Source organism: Hyaena hyaena, unplaced genomic scaffold (genome assembly GCF_003009895.1).
Source record: "Hyaena hyaena isolate Hyena2069 unplaced genomic scaffold, ASM300989v1 scaffold_1646, whole genome shotgun sequence".
In the NCBI taxonomy this organism is placed as follows: Eukaryota; Metazoa; Chordata; class Mammalia; order Carnivora; family Hyaenidae; genus Hyaena; species Hyaena hyaena.
The window spans coordinates 154,448-172,471 of record NW_024082284.1 but is presented as its reverse complement, the minus strand read 5'-3'; the positions used below and the strand labels follow the sequence as shown (position 1 = coordinate 172,471).

The following is an 18,024-nucleotide window of genomic DNA, read 5'->3' as shown; positions in this document are numbered from 1 at the left end:
AAAGTCTGCAATTACTCAGTCATAATAAAGACCCACTGTGTGTGTATCATCCCTCTCAGCCAGCCTTCTCATCACCCTCATCATCATCCCCATTGTACTGAGCAAAAGGAACCAATGGGAGGCATGAAGCTAATGCTGCCTGCTTTGTCTTGAGTAATAAGGTTTTAATAAATAATAGTGTCTGACTCAAGTCTCTTGACGTCTTCCAGAGTCTATGAGACTGTACCAAGGTAACTTGTTAATTTGCAAGCAGGATAAAATCTCAGGTCCTTCATAATTCTTCTTTTTTTCACTATTTTATATATTTTGTAGACAGAGAGAGAGAGAGTGCAGGGGAGGGGAGGGGAGTGAGAAAGAAGGAGAAGCAGAATCAGAAGCAGATTCCAGGCTCTGAGCTGTCAGCACAGAGCCTGATGCAGGGCTTCAACTCATGAATCCTGAGATCAAGTCCTGAGTGGAAGTCAGAAGCTTAACTGACTGAGTCACCCAGGCACCCCAGACCCTACAGAATTCTTGACATTTATATGCAGTGAGTAAAAAAGTGATGATTAAATAAATGAGGTAAAATATCATCAACTAGGTAATCTGGGTGAAGAATGTATGAAAGTTCCATGGCAATATTTTTGTAAGTTAAACTATTTTGCAATTTGTTTGGGATTTAAAAGTTATTCAAAAATATAATTATACAAAAGACATTTACATTGAGTCAAAAATAAAATAAAATTTCTCTATTTTTAAATAAAATTTTCAGTTTTCAAGAAAAAATATTTTGAAAAATCATCTAAATCCTAAAAGAAAAATCATCTAAATCTTAAATTACTTTTTAGTCTGCATATATGCAGGACTTATCTGTCCATCAAAATGGAGCCAGACCAGTCATAAAGCAGCTGGGCAGTTATTCTCACTTGGCCTATAATATATACATTATACTAATTTTCAGCCTGCCACTTATACTTTCAAAACTAATTATCTTTCTACCATTTGAAGTATAATGAATATCTAGAGACTTGCAAATATCAATGACCATCTGGGAATTTATTTGCATTTTAATTTTTTCAAAAACATGCAACACTATTTTAAAAAAGAGTACACACAAGCAAAACACAGATGCAGGTAGAGAATGAGCTATCTTCTACAATGTTAATGTTTCAATTTTTTCCTCTTTGTAATTGCCCTGAATGCCTACAGACATATCTTTAGATATTTTCATGATATCATACCTGTTTTTAGTCAAGAAAAATATTGTCCTTAAACATACATACTAATTATTAAACATTAATATTTAGTTTAGCATTTATTAGGCATAAAATATCTACGGTATAGATATAGTATAAATGTGGAGTCTGAAGGCAGAGTGGAATTTGATCTTGTGTATATGACTTCTTTCATCCCCAATTTTCTGACCTGTACAATGGATAATTATAAGGCCATGGAGAAAAGAAATGTAAACTATCCAGTACACAATAAGAATTCAGTATATCATCTTTTGTTACACATGCCTATATTTCCCTTTTCTTGCCTGTGGAAAATATATATTGCAATAGCACTGTTCCACCTACTTATAAAATCTGATTTCCTTAGAGGAAATGCCTTATTCAGCACAAAAAGAAATGTTTCATTCCCTGGGTCTCTTGTCCAAAATTTCCAATTTAACTGAACTCTCTGATACGGTTGAATGAAGCTGTGGTATAAAAGACTGATAGGACACTAAGTTAAAGAGAAGGATAAGCCTGGGAATATAAATAGACCACAGTAAGGCTGTTCTGAATTTAAATCTGTTTTTTATCATTAACAAAAATGTCATGCAACATTTGTCATATAACTAGAACAAATAATACTTAAAATTTATATAGAGACACGAAAGACTCTGAATAGCCAAAGCAATCTTGAGAAAGACCAATGAAGCTGGAGGTACCATAATCCCAGATTTCAAGATATATGACAAAGCCACAGCAATCAAAACAGTACAGCGTTTGCCACCAAACAGACACCTAGATCAATGGAACGGAAGAAAAAGCCCAGAAAGAAGCCCACATTTATATGGTTAATTAATCTATGACAAAGGAGGCAAGACTATACAATGGAGAAGAGACAAATCTCTTCAACAAATGGTGCTGAGAAAACTGGAAAGCTAAATGCAAAAGAATGAAACTAGACAACTTTCTTACACCATGTACAAAATAAACTCAAAATGGATTAAAGACTTATGTGATACATAAAACCATAAAAATCCTAGAAAAATAGGTAGTTATTTCCTTGACATCAGTCTTAGTAACATTTTCTAGATATGTTTCTTGAGGCAAGGGAAACAAAAGCAAAAGTAAACTACTGGGACTACACTGTGGGAAGGAAAGAAGACATTCACAAATGATAAATTTGATAATATCCAAAATACATAAAGAACTAATAGAGCTCAACACCAAAAAACTACAAATTATCCAATTACAAACTGGTCAAAGGACTTGAATAGATAGTTTTTCCAAAGAAGACATACAGATGGCCAACAGATGCATGAAAAAATTCTCAACATCACTAATCATCAAGGAAATGTATATCAAAACTGCAACGAGATATCACCTCATACCTGTGATGATTTCTCAAAAATACGAGAAAAAATAAGTGCTGGTGGGAATGTGGAGGAAAAGAACACTTGTGCACAGCTAGTGAGAATGCAAACTGAGTCAGCCATTCTGGTGACAATGCAAATTGAGGCAGCCATTCTGAAAAATAGTATGGAGGTTCTTCAGAAAATTAAAAACAAAAGTAATATATACACACACATGCCATGAAATACTACTCAGCTATAAAAAAGAATGAGATCTTGCCATTCACAGCAACATGGACAGACCTAGAGGCTATTACGCTAAGTGAAATAAGTCTGATAGGGAAGGACAAATGGTATTTATTTCATTTGTATGTGGATTCTAAAAACAAAACAAAACAAATGAATAAACAAACAAACAAAAAGCAGAAAAAGACCCATAAGTACAGAGAACAAATTGATGATTGATAGAGGGATGGGCAAAATGAGAGAAAGTGAGTAGGAGTTATAGGTTTCCAGTTATGGAATGAATAAGTCATGGGAATAAAAGGCACAGCATAGGGAATATAATTAATGGCATTGTAATAATGATGTATGGAGACAGATGGTAACTACACTTGTAGAGAGCATAGCATAGTGTATAGACTTAACAAATCACTATGATGTTCACCTAAAACCATGTATCATGGTATGTCAACAATACTTTAATAAAAATAATAGATATAGATAGATCATACAATATATATGTATCATGCAATTTCTTTTTTTCCTTACTTTTGATATTGATGTATAGTGTCTGTTTGACATGTTCTTTATCTTTTTTCCTTATTTTAGTCATGGCAGTCTTATTTTTACTTTTATTTAGTATAAAATTTTTTTAACGTTTATTCAGTTTTTGCGAGCGAGAAGGACAGCACGAGTAGGTGAGGGCAGAGAGAGAGAGGGAGATACAGAATCTGAAGCAGACTCCAGGCTCTGAGCTGTCAGTGCAGAACCCAATGCAGGAGACTAACTCACAAACCATGAGAACATGACCTGAGCCAAGGTCAGCCACTTAACCAACTGAGCCACCCAGGTGCCCCATGGCAGGCTTATTTTTAAAAATTACTTTCATTTTCATTATTTCAATGTGAATTATCTCTTATTCCCAAAGCATTAACATTATTATTCTCACATTTTCCCTCAGAGTCAGAGAAAAAATGGTGCTTGCTTTATTCTTCCAATACTTTCCCTCGTGAATTTTGATTTTGTGCCTCTAAGGAGGCATCAAGGAGGTAAATAATGTTATCCATTTCAAATTAAGTCAGCCATATATGTTAATTATAGCTTTATCATAGGGAAAAATTCACATTAAAATTTTCGAGTGCTAACGGCAGCTGCATGTTAATATATTTGTATGCATTGTCTTTCCTGACTACCTTTTGAGTAGATGTGAAAGTAAACAAAATAGAATGTTGGAGAGTTTATTAGATAGGTAAGTGGAATTCTATTTTCTTTTGTTCTCAACACAAAATAAATGAATTATGTCAAGCTCAACTTTAGATACCCTCTGTACCTGCCTTTTATTCTGTTTTCTTACTATTGCTACTGTTCAGATCTGAATTACCTCCTACTATTTGTGCCACCCAAGAACCTCTGTGCTTTCTCTCCACGAATATTCACCTACAGGGCTTCAGAGGTACCTCTCTACAATCCATCTTTAATCATACTATCCTATCTGCTTGTATGTCCTGTGTTGGCTGATTAGTTGGATTTTTTTAAAGACTGCTTCCTCAAAATATGCCAATATCTGACTGTATGAGTCTTCTAAATTTCCTCAGCTATACTATAAATAGTATATTTATAAATATTATAAAGATAATAAGAGTACATTTAGTGCTTGGAGTTCCTGATAGACTGTCAGTGTTCAACAAATGTTAGGTATCTTTATGACACACATTTAAATGAGAAACATATTGCATGTTGGGGTTTAAATTTGAACACAAACAATGATAATAAGCTTTGGGTTCAATTTTAAATGTTACAGGACTCTATGTCTTTGTGCCCAGGTATTTGTGGTTTTCTCAGGTTTTCTCTAAACTTTCTAGGGTGAAAAATCCCCACAAACTTAGAACATGCCTAGACATGTCTTCAGGGGCCTCCTTGGGCATTTCAGAGAAGGTGTACTCAGAAGAGTATTGAAGATACAGTAGGCAAAAACTTGACTCAGACAGGATGTTACTTTCAAACATAACTGAAGCTTTCATGGTCAGATGCTTTGTTTGTAGGTGATCCTACAAACAACAGTGGCAACAACTTCTGTATAAAGACAACAAAGATTCTGGGGCACGTGGGTGGCTCAGTGGCTTAAGCGCCCTACTTCGGCTCAGGTCATGATTTCATGGTTTGTGGGTTCGAGCCTTGTTGGGCTCTGTGCTGACAGCTAGCTCAGAGCCTGGAGCCTGCTTCAGATTCTGTGTCTCCCTCTCTCTCTGACCCACCCCTGCTCACACTGTCTCTCTCTCTCTCTCAGAAATAAATAAAACATTAACAAATTAAAAAAAAAAAACACAGCAAAGATTTACAACCTGCTACATTCTGTTTAAGAAAACATGTTCATTGAGTTTAGCTTCTTAATAAGAAGCACACAGAGCTAAAAGTTAAATATACTTTAAAAATCCCAAGGAAATTTAGTTGATGAATAGCTATTAATGGTCTTAATTAAGATATGCTCCTTTCCTTATAGAGAAGAGTAAGCTTTCAGAACAAATATAAATAGAGCTTTTATTTAATAAAGAGTTCAACATTTTTCTTGCTTCAAACATTATCGAATATTTAACCATTAGCCATGAAATACCTATGACAAAATTCAACTGTTCAATAGTACAGGAAGTTTTTGCTGTAAAGCAAGTCCTACAGAATCCTAAGTTTTAAAAGTTCCTTTTAAAATAGATTTTCTTTTAGACATACAAATAATATCATTTGACACCAGAAAAACAAATGCCTTTCAAAACAACTCAAAATTTCTTCTCTGTAAATCCATTCCCCAACTCTTGGAAACACAGATAAGGGGCGCCTGCATATCTGAGTAGGTTAAGCATCCTGCTATTGGTTTTAGCTCAGGCCATGATCTTACAGTTTGTGAGTTAGAGCCCCATGTCAGGCTCTGCTCTGACTTTCTGTCCTATGTCTCTCACTCCCTCTCTCTGCCCCTCCTTTGCTCTCTCCCTCTCTCTCTCTCTCATTCTTAAAATAAATAAACTTAAAAAAAAATAAAAGAAAACAGACTTCTTCAAAGCCTTAAATGATGCTTCATACATCAAAACAGTTAAAATTACCCTGAAAATTTTAAAAATTTTACACAGTAAAAGTAATATTATTTGGACTATTAAAATAAATCAGCAAATAGCATATCAATTAGTCTAATTTTAGAAACATTATTCTCAGAGTAAAAATATTTTTCAATTCACACTTCCACAGGTGGCTTCTACTAAGATTCTTCTCTTTTGCGAGACTCACCTTTAATTAAATGCTTTTCATTGATATTCATTTTTAACATGCCAAGTAAAACTTTTTAAAGAATGGTTTTAAATAGGAAAGGAGAAAAAATAAATAGGAAAAAAGAAAGAATGAAAGAACACACACACACACAAACACACATACACACATGGAATGAGAAAGTGAAGAAGAAGAAATAAAGGAAAATAGAAGGAAGGAAGAAGGGAATAATGGAGGGAAAGAAGGAGAAAAGGAAAAAAGAGATGGAAGGGGGAAGAAAATATTATACGATGCAAGTGTGGATCAAATCATGAGGAAAGTTCTTCCAGATTCAGTGTGTTTAATCTTTCCAAAGACATTAACACATTTCCCAATATAGATTTATACTATTAGAATTCTGAGTATAAGAAATATGTAATTCAAAAAAAGGAAGAAATCTATATTTCAAAACCAAAACTTTAAATTTGATAGGTAATGGGAAGTTGTGCTCAGCAATTCAGAAACACTGCCATCTGCTGACCAAATAAAATTGATATGAGTTCTGCATTTTTAAAAAAATGTATAACCAATAACATTATAAACTTCATAATGCATACTATAAAATTTGTATTTGATAACAAGTCACTAATATAATAACATTAACTTACAAATATAACCAACTCTGAGAAATTTGAAATATGAAAAAATGCTAAAGGAAGTATTTTGGTTTATAGCAAAAGTCCCATTAGTGTTTTAATAATCAGTAATCCAAAATATGAATAATTTTTCTGACACTATCCACAATTATGTAGCAAATTACAAACGTTTGAACATTACCTCAAGCTACAGCATTTTTGTAATTTTCCCGGTAGATTTCTTCTAAGTGTTCATTATCCACTAAAAGTCAGTCTCAACACTCAAGAAAATGCATCACATTGATGAAATCACAAGGCTAAATGTCCAGATCCTTACAGATGGTTTCATTTCCTTCTTAAGTCATCCTTCTTCCCATATTAATCAGGGGAAGTAGTAAGAAAGTACAGATTTTAATGGACTAGGGAGGTAAAGACACAGTGTTTTCTGAGAGATCATGCTGGGTAAATACATGGGTTATTTTCATAGTTTATGAAAATGATCACAAAATTACCAGCAAGATTTCTTTCTGTGAGTGTCAGTGACATAGGGAGTCTCCTAATTGACCTGCCCTTAGGTGCAAGGTCTTAAATTGCTACACTGTGGAGCTAACAGCATATTTATTCTCTGCATACTGTTCTCCCTTTCTACATTTCCAGTTTTATCTCTTGTCATACTCGTCTTGCCCTCATACTCCAGTTATGGGAATTTGCTTGCAGCTCAAAAGAAACTTCATGATATTTCACCTCTGTGCTTTTGTGCAAGCTGCTGTCTGTGTCTACGATGCAATTATCTTCCCGAGGATGTTCTGACCTACTAACACTGGGGAAGCTGATTTTCTTTCCCCTCTGTTCCTGGCCTACAGTGTGTATGTTTACTACCGCACTTACTAGGAGAAAGCGTTTTCTGTGTGTCAGTCTGTCATTCTTGCTTCATCGTGAACTCTATCACATGAGGGATATTGACTTATTTCTCTCCGGATAATCCATGCCTGGCATGACACGTTCTGAGGAGAATTTTTTAAAATCTCCCAAGATTTTGAGAACTCATACAATATTTCTCTGATCTTCATCATTTCTTCAATGACAGACATATTTCCATAGAAATTATTGACAGCGTGTTGGGTTTGGTAGCTTGGACTATTCTGTTATATATAGTTTAGTATATTATCTTGTGATTTGAACTTGTTCCTGTCCCAACTAGTCTGTAAACATCTGTGGGACTGGGCAATTTCAGATTGCATATTGCCTTCCAAACTGAACATTGTGGGAGACGCCAGGTAAATTCTTATCAAATATTGCATTGTCACATAATCTCAATTACATTAATTAAAATAATGCAATAGAACAAGTACTATACAATCCTAGGATTTAAAATGCAAATGAAACAAAGAGGATGAAATAAATCTGTTTGGGGAACTTGTTCCTTCAAAGTGAATCTCAAAGTATAATTAGGAATGGACTGAATTTACACAGGGATTCTCTATAGATTTGGAAGAAGCAGGAAAATTTGTAATCAGTCTGGTATCTAGCAAATTGAACCAGAACATGCTTTTTTTTTTTTCATTTTTAAGTCTCCGTAAGGGACATAGATAGGAAAAACAATAAAGAGGAATGAGAAACGTGTCAATGATCCTGAATTATAAAATTTAAAAAGAATATGAAAGTATAAGATGGTAGTTACTTCCTGAATGCCTGGTCATTGGGTTTATAAATTGAGCCACATCTCTCAAAATTCTTTGAGAAAGAAAAATCACAGATTGATCAATTAATTTCCTCAATACTCATTTCCATTGTGTTGCTGGAAGTCAGTGATGGGCACTTCATGTAGTCAAAGAAGCAGGCAATTAATGCAGTCTTCAATGAGAAGTATGGTAATTTTTTTCTGCCTCAATGTGTCTTCCTTGCCAGGTCAGGAGTTCTTACTTTTATATTATGGGACCAGATATCAATGGCATTGTCGTTAAATACTATAAAATTCATAATTATCTAGGAAGGGCTGTACAGCTCACATCCTCTCTTTTAGCAAATTTTTAGTGCTTGGATTAACTTGAGAAACTTGCAAGAAAGGAAGCTGGTCCCATTGGGACTAGATATACAGTGGCAAGTTTCTTTCTTTTCTTTATTGTAGTAAAAGCACTTAACATGAGATGTATCCTCTTTAAAAATTTAAGTACACAATTACAGTATTTTGAAGTATAGGCACAATGTTGTATAGCAGATCCCTAGAACTTATATTGAAAGCTGTATCCATTGAATTAGGCTCTCCCATTTCTTTCTCCCTGCAAAACCCTGGGTAATCACCATTTTTCTGTTTCTATAAGTTTGGCTATTTTAGATGTCTGTTACAAGTAGAATAATTCAGTATTTGTCTTTCTGTGACTGGTTTATTTCACTAAGCACAATGTCCACCAGGTTCAGTCATGTTAGCCCATAGGACAGGATTTTTTTTTCTTTTTTAAGACAATAATAATATTCCATTCTCCATATATACACCACATTTTCTTTATCTACCATAGATATTTATATAGTTTGCATATCTTGGCTTTGTGAATAATTCTGCCATTAACATGGGAGTGCAGATATTTCTTTGAGATCTTGATTTCCTACTCAGAGGAATTAGGCAACTGAAAGAAATAAAGGGCATCCACATCAAAAAGGAAGAAATGAAATTATTTCTGTTTGCAGATGACATGATCTTATATAGAGAGAACTCTAAACATGACACACATACACACACACTCACATACACACACAACCTATTAAAATAGATTAAATGAATAAAGTGGCAGGATACACAATCAACATATAAACATACAGAAATCAGCTGAGATCCCTATACTAACAATGAACTCTCTATAAAGGAAATTCATGAAATAGTTCCACCTATAATAGCATCAAAAGGAGTAAAAATACTTAGGAATAAACTTAACCAAGGAGGTGAAATACATGTAAACTAAAAACTATAAAACAATGATTAAAGAAATTAAAGAAAGCACAAAGACATCCTTTGTTACTTAATTATTAGAATCAATATTGTTAAAACGGCCATCCATACTATCCAAAGTGGTAAGAGTATTCTATATCTACATATGCAAGTGCAACCTGTATCAACACCCACTGGCACTTTATACAGAAAAAATCAGAAAAAAATCCCAAAACCATATGAAACAACGAAAGACCTCAAATAGCCAAAGTAATATTGAAAAAGAAAAACAAAGCTGAAGGCATTAGAATTCCTGAATCAAAATATATTGCAAAACTACAGTAATTAGGATGGTATGATACTGGCATGAGACAGGTATATAAATCAATGGAACACAGTAAAAAGCCTAGAAATAAATACAGGTATATACAGTGAATTGATCTTTTAGAAGGACACCAAGAATGCCCAGTGGGTAAGGATAGACTCCCCAATAAATGATGCAGGGGAAATTGCATATCCATATACAAAAGAATGAAATAGGCTCTTATCTTACACAAAAATCAATTCCAAATAGATTAAAGATTTTAATGTAAGACCTGAAATTGTAAAATGCCTAAAAGAAAATACAGGGAAAACCTGTATGACATAGGTTTTGGCAATTATTTTGGTATGACACCAAAAACATAAAGCAACAAAAGCTAAAATAGAAAGTGAAACTATAGCAAACTAAAAACTGTCTACACAACAAAGGAAACAATCAACATAGTGAAAAAGTAACCTACAGAATGGGAGAAGATATTTTGTAAGCCATATATCTAATAAGGAGTCAATATCCAAAAATATGATAAACTCCTATAAGTCAGAAGCAAAAAAAATTACTTGATTTAAAAATTGGCTAAGGACTTTATAAACATAACATTTCTTCAAAGAAGATACAGAGTCAACAGGTAAATCATCAGGAAAATGCAAATCAAAACCATCATGAGATATCACTTCACACCTGCTGGGATGGCTTCATTCCTTATGTGTTTGCAAATCTTCAGAATGTAGGAGTAGATGGGGTAAAGCCAAAGAATGTGCTAAAGGAATCATCAAAACCACTTACGCTGGTTGCTTATATTTCGTATAGAAAATAATCAAATGGATTCAGTTGCCCTTAGGTGGACCCTGGCAACTAAAAAGAAAATAATAATAATGTAAATGGTTTTCTTAGTTTATTATGAGACTCAATAACCTCAAAATGGTTTGTAAAAAAAAGATAGAGTGCAAGGAGCAAGCAAGGGCAGTAGATAACAAGCTTCTGCTCAGATGCAGAGAGGTAGCAAAAGGGTGAGGGAGAAGAGAAGGAAGGGCGCATTAGTAGAGGAACAGCAGTGGTACTAAAGCAGGGCTGGGATATTTTCAAAATTCTCTTTATTTCCTTTACAAAATGCTTCTTAGTGTATTAAAAAATTGAAATCACACACACAAAAAAGAAAAAGTCTCTGAAAACAAAAGTGTCACCCCTGACTAGAAATGGCATAAGAAGCAGCAGAAAAGCTTTAAGCTCAGCTTGAAGTCTTGGGGAATAAGAAAACCTTTAAGGAGCAAAAACAAAACATAGCGGAGGAAAAGCAGATTAGTGTGACTTCAGAAATGAGTTCCAAGACTACTGAAGCACAGTGTATTAGCTTTATGACGAGAGCCATTAGCTCTCCACGGACAGGCAATATTTCTAAAGAGCTACACTGTGCAGAGAAGATGTGAAGGATCTAGGAACAAAGCTCTGCTTTCTCACAAGTTATTAACCTCATTTATACCACTGAGTCCCTACCATTATGCTCATTGCCCTGACATGGTTCAATGCATTGATATTTCATTCAGCAGGGTGCAAGTTGTGACGACAGACACAGGGAGCCCCAGAGGCTTGGCTGCAATTGCCTTTGTTATGACCAGCTGCACCTCAGATGAAAGTAAACGTTTAAGTAACTATTCTGGGAAAGAATTCCCTAAAAACATTTTCAGTCTTTTATCCCGAGGCCAATTCACCAAGTATCTGTGTATAAACCTCTGTAGGATTCAAGTTCATTTTTTAAAAGCAGTTGTACATTTTCATTCTATAGCACAGGCAAACAGAAGTTGTATGCTAGGAAAGTCAATGAGGATCTTTCCATTAGCCTCTTTAATGGGAAATAGCTTTTCATGAATTTGAAGAAATCATCCATGGGGATGGTAAATGGATTGGAAGGGTGGAGAAGGTAGCATTTTAGCTACTGAAAAACAACAAAGAACAAATGCTCCTCATTTGAAATCTATCCTTTTAGGACAAATACCATGTGTTGGGATTTGATTATCTTTAATGAGTCCTAAGAATGTTTGCTTCTGATTTTATCAGTAAAATAAAAGAGGCTCTATAAAAGTAAGCAATAGGTGTCTACTGAAGTAAAATTAATTACAATAATTTATTGATAATCAAAAATGATCTTTGATGAAATATCATTGTTAACTCTTATTAAATAAAATATAAGCTCATTTTTAAGTATAAACCCGGTAGCAACTATTTCCTACAAAATGAAATTTAATGGAAAATTGGAAGGTTTCTACTCAGTGAAAATGAGTAGCCTTGACCTTTGGAAATAACCTTATTTAAAGTTCAAGTATTCCTAAAAGAAGCACACTTTTGTATTTCAGTCCAAAATAATTTAAATATCTGCATTCATGAAAGACACCTGAACCAGACTTCTGAGTAAAAGGTAAACATTACATCTATACAAGACAATACAATTTGAAAGCCAATAAGACAAAATTGCATATATCTACTGAAAAGACAGTAATATGTGATGAAATGATAACATGAGTAATTTGGCATATATTATGTGTAATATTGAAACATTGTCATAAATGCCAGTATTTCATTTTAAAAGAATTCACAATAAGAAAAACAATGAAACTATGTTTAATATGGTTGAAATAAAAATAAAAACTCATTACCCATATTATGCAGAACTTGATCTATGATACATACTTAACATATTTTAAAATTTTAATATAATTACTAACCATTAATAACTCTACTATTTCTTTTGGCTTTGAGCCACTTTGTCCTTTGGTCCTTAGAACAACTGTACCCATTTGGCTTAAATGCTTGTTCTGCCAAATTTAGCTTACTTTCTGTGGAGATTTTTGGAATCTTTTCAGGGGTATCTCTCTGCTCTGACCAACAGATCTGCTCAACAATTCCCCTTCCAAAGTAACAACAACAATAACAAAAAATCTTCTTCATTGAAAGAAGAGAGTTTAAATGGGACAAGAAAATTAGTAAAGCTTAGTGGTAATATGCAAATGAGAAGTCTGGGATGAGAGTCTCAACAATGGGTGGGGGGAGGGCAGAAGTGAAAGCAGAAAGGATTGGTGAAAGAGCAAACCAATTAAAGCAATCTTTTCTGTAGGATCTGAACCAACATCACAACTGTAACAACAAACATTTCAGCCCTCTAAACTAGTAGTGTAGTAGAATACTGGAATACTAAAAAGTTCTTAATATGATCAATAATCATCACTTAAAATTAAATTTATGAGTTGGAAAAAAAAGTATAGTATAAATAAGAAATCTGAACTTGAAGAAACTTCAGCTTTAGGTAGTCCTTTAGGTAGTCAGGTCAAGAAGCCCAGACTTCTTGTTCCTAATAGAGGATGGAGAAAAATTTGATGTCTCCCTACTTAGAGATTCAATGAGGGTATTTGACTTATGTGTTTTTCTTGGAGATGTAATTCTCCCAATTTCTTAACTCACCTCCATCTCCTTTGAATCTTTTTAATCATCCATCCACATTTCTTCAGCTTGTGTTTTGTGTTGCAGCAAAACTATTCCTCCAGTGGGAGACACAGTGAGTGAATTCTTTCCTGCAAACAGGTTATATTTAATCAGAATGGCTTCTGTGAAAAGAGCTTATCTGTGAAAAAGGTGCTTTTAGAACTACAGAGGTTCCTGAGATTTCACAAACAATCAAGGATGAAGACTGCCAATCTTTTGTGTACAAGTTAAGTGAACACAATTGGCTAATAGTCAAAGAAAATGCCCTGTGCCAATTAAATTCACAATTACCTATTATAACTGAGGTCACGCAGAGCAAGTTTTAAAACTTCTCCATTTGAATTGTGGTTAGACAATAATTATCCAGTCATGTAAAGTGAAAAATGGCTAAATGACAGGGATGAATATGGCAAAAGGATATAAATAAGCTGTGATGTAATTCCCATAATAATTTGGATTGTGTTATTTTAATTAAGAAAAGATCCTGGTGGAGTAGAAAGGAAGAGAAATCAAATATCATCAAAGAAAATATTCTTAATATTAAAATTTCCTGCAATTCTTTAGCTGAGCAAATAATATTTTTACATGTTATATTAGATACTTTTCCTGATTTTACAAAATTACAACCCCTGGTTTTTGACAGCATTCTTAACTTCTTCGAGATGTATTCAGCATAATTTATGCAAAATTCTCCATACAGGCTTAAGATTTTGACGAGATTTCTAAGATTTTTTTATAAGTTAAAGAAATGAATTTAATGGCTAATATTTGGGAAGTCATTTGGGAAAAGGCATATTTCAATGTTGATAACCATGGACAATTATATTACAACATAATAAAAATGCTACTGTTAATAATAGTGATAATATATTCCATTTATTGAATATTTTCTTGGTACTACAACTTCATACATATTTTCTTGTTAATTCATCATAAACTTTCTTTTTTTTTTTGAATATTTTTATTTATTTCTAGGAGAGAGAGAGACAGTGTGAGCAGGGGAGGGTCAGAAAGAGAGGGAGACACAGACTCTGAAATAGGCTCCAGGCTCTGAGCTGGCAGCCAGCACAGAGCCCGACGCGGGGCTCGAACCCACGAACCGCGAGATCATGACCTAAGCGAAAGTCGGACGCTTAACCGACTAAGCCACCCAAGCGCCCCTCATCATAAACTTTCTTGATTAAGATTATTTCCTATTTTATAGATAAAGAAACTAAGGCTCAGAAATTTTATGCAAATTGTCCAAAGCTACATAATAAATTTGGAATCGAGACATATGTATATCTACCTGAAACTTAACTCTTTCAAACAAAGATGTATATAAAGTCTCAGAAAAACCCTAATAGAATGGTCAAAAAAAATAGCAACAACTAGATAGGTGTCTGAATGCATTAAGTAAAGGACATGTAAAGGAAGAAAGGAAGGAGGGAGGGAAGGAAGGAAGGAAGGAAGGAAGGAAGGAAGGAAGGAAGGAAGGAAGGAAGGAAAGAAGGAAGGAAGGAAGGGGAGGGGAGGGGAACAGAGGGAAAGGTAAGGGAGGGGAGGGGAGAGAAGGGGAGGGGAGGGGAGGAAAAGAAGAAATGAATGGATTTGGATAACATTCATAATAGAAAAGCAAAATTTTAAATTCTTTTTTCATTTTCTTTTTTTTTTTTATCTGCAAATATATATTAAACTTCTTGTGTACCATTTTTGGCACTCAGAATATGCAAGTAAACAAAACATAAGAGTCCCTACAACTGGAAAACTACAACTGCCATTGACTGAAATGAGAAAACAGCTTTACATTGCACATAGAATAAAGTCTACGTTTTCACCATAGCCTCCATCACCCCAAGGATATGGCCCTGCCTGCCCATCTCTGCAGCCTCAAATTCTCATACTAGCCTCATGTCTCCCTTAGTATCAGCTACAGTGACCTTTTCCCACATCCTCAAAAACACAGTGTTTTTCTCTATCTTAAGGTTCATCTCACGTTCTGTTAGAATATCATTTCTTTTCTTTTTTTAAGGTCTTTAAAAACATGGGGTAGGTATTTCTTATTCAGAGAGAACTTCCTTAAACCCAAATACAGAGCATCCTCCACTCCTTTGCTTTCCTCCTATTTTAATAATTTTTGATCACTTTGCCTTTTTGTCTATATTAGGTAACACATTTTGATACACTTTGTTTAATTATTTAAAAATCATAAAGATAACAAATGTGTATTTTATTCTTCACTGTGAATCTTTAGTGCTTAGTACCTGTCAGACAGTTAACAAATATTTATTGAATATTTGAATTAATGAACCTATATTGTTTGATAATCTATTGGGGATTGAATATCCTTTTCATGTCTTATAAACTTGCAGTTTATAGATAATTTTTGTAAAGGAGTTACTCAACACAAATCAATGATTCCTTCATAGAATAAGTTATGGAGAGACATTATAGACTAGTTTATATTATAGACTAGTTACAAACTTTACATACAATATCTTTATATGGTGACATCAAATTAATGTTTTAGAAGGTCACTTCTATAGTTGTAATTTGATGTGAGTTGTCGAGATTTTTACATGGTGGGCATAATGTACACTACTGATTGGTGATTGCCTTCTCAGCCAAGCAGAGCTTATTGAACAAAAGGAATTTATAATAAATCCAGACAAAACTGAAGTTAAAAAAAAACCCAGAAAGCTATCCTTAGCTTCTGCTTAAGATGCAGAAATCTGAAAAGAACATCACCCCCACTTTAGTAACAAGAAAAAGCTCAAAGAAAAATTCTCAAAGTCGTAATTGTTTTAACCTCATCAAAAATCTGAGATCACAAGGAAATCAAAAGCATGAAATGCAAGAGCATACAAGCCCCACCAAAGAGAAATACAGACTCAAACACTGGCTTACCCGGGGCAGAGCGTGAAAAGAAGATGAGGGCACTATAGAAGCTAAACTTTTTAAAACAAATTTCTAAAAGTTTAATGAGGGCTACTATAACATTATGAAATTACGGGGAATTTCAGAGGCAGGTAGAACATGTACCAGTCAAAAGTTTTTCTGTATGGACCTTAGTATATGCTCACAAGAAAGATTTATGACAGAACAAGAAACCAATTAAAGCTTCCTTCAGTGCTGCAGGCCTGAAGAAGGGGAGCAGTTACAGCAGTGGGAATGGCAGAAACTCCACTCAGATCTATTACCCCGACTCCCCTGTGAAAAGGTAAGACAGAAGGTACCTTCTTACTGAAGGTAAGACAGAAAACCTTTTCACCCTCAGGGAATAGGTAAGGACCCATAGAAACTAGAGGAAGGGAATAAAAAATATCCTCTATACAACTAGACAAAGGTAGGAACTACTATCCGAGGCTCAGACCATTAGAGATTTTCTATCATTAGAGAAGAGGCAAACTCACAGAAAATCACATCCCTGAACCTAGGGACCTCAAATCGGCTGAATTCTGGGTCTAAACCAAAGCACAACAGAGATTACCTTAGTCTAGAGCAAAAATATAAGAGTTATGTATTTATAGTTTATTCAAAAGTAACATTTATGACAATAATAGCATTAAGGAGCAGAGGCAGGGATTGGAAATGTACCATGCAAGGTTCTTATACTACACATGAAGAGATATAACAGTATTTAAAGGTATACCATGATTAACTAAGTATATACATTTTAAGCATAGGTTAACAGCTAAAAACAAGCAAATAACAGAAAATATAAAAGAGAAGCCAATAGTGGAGGAAAAAATGAAATAATGAAAATATTCAATTTAAATGAAAGCAGTAAAAAGCAAAAGAAAAATAGAAGAAACTGAAAACAGATACCAATAGAAAACAACGAACAAGATAGTAAATTTTAATTCAAATGCACCAATAATTTAATTGCATGCAAATGGTTTAAAATCAATTGAAAGAAAGAAATTACTAAGTTGGATGAAAAACCTAGACCCAACTATGTCTTTTCTAAACTAACTTCATGTTAACATAAAGATACATATGTGTGTATACATGTTTATATGCATATACATATGTACATATAAGAAATATGAAAAACTATATAGCATACAAATATTAATAAAAATTAATCTGGAGTGGTCATATCAAAAATTTTTAATGTTTTATTTATTTCTGAGAGACAGAGAGAGAGACAGTGTGAGCAGAGGAGGGTGAGGGGGAGATACAGAATCTGAAACAGGCTTCAGGCTCTGAGCTGGCAGTCAACACAGAGCCTAATGCAGGGCTCGAACCCACCGACTGTGAGATCATGACCTGAGCCAAAGTCGGAGGCTTAACCGACTGAGCCACCCAGGCACCCCTGGAGTGGTCATATCAGATGAAGCATTTTATAAATACTACCAGGAGGGGCACCTGGGTGGCTCAGTCAGTTAAGCGTCCAACTCTTGGTTTCAGCTCAGGTAATGATCTCATGGTCTGTGAGATCAAGCCCCACATCAGGCTCTGTGCTCACAGAAAGGAGCCTGCTTGGTATTCTCTCTGTCCCTCTCTCTCTCTCTACCCCTCTCCCAATTACATTCTCTCTCTCTCTCTCTCAAAATAACTAATAAACTTAAAAACATTTTTTTAAATGTTTTATTTATTTCTGAGAGAGAGAGAGACAGCATGAGCCGGGGAGGGTCAGAGAGAGAGGGAGACACAAAATCCGAAACAGGCTCCAGGCTCCGAGCTGGCAGTC

General features: G+C 34.5%; 1 long non-coding RNA gene across 1 annotated transcript in view; it reads left to right on the top strand.

Moving 5' to 3' along the window:
• LOC120226305 overlaps window positions 1-18,024 on the top strand; it is a 51,911-nt gene that overhangs the window by 20,209 nt on the left and 13,678 nt on the right. The window contains exon 2 of the long non-coding RNA XR_005526993.1: window positions 16,459-16,548. This is a non-coding gene — a long non-coding RNA (uncharacterized LOC120226305). The remainder of the gene's footprint in view (window positions 1-16,458; window positions 16,549-18,024) is intronic.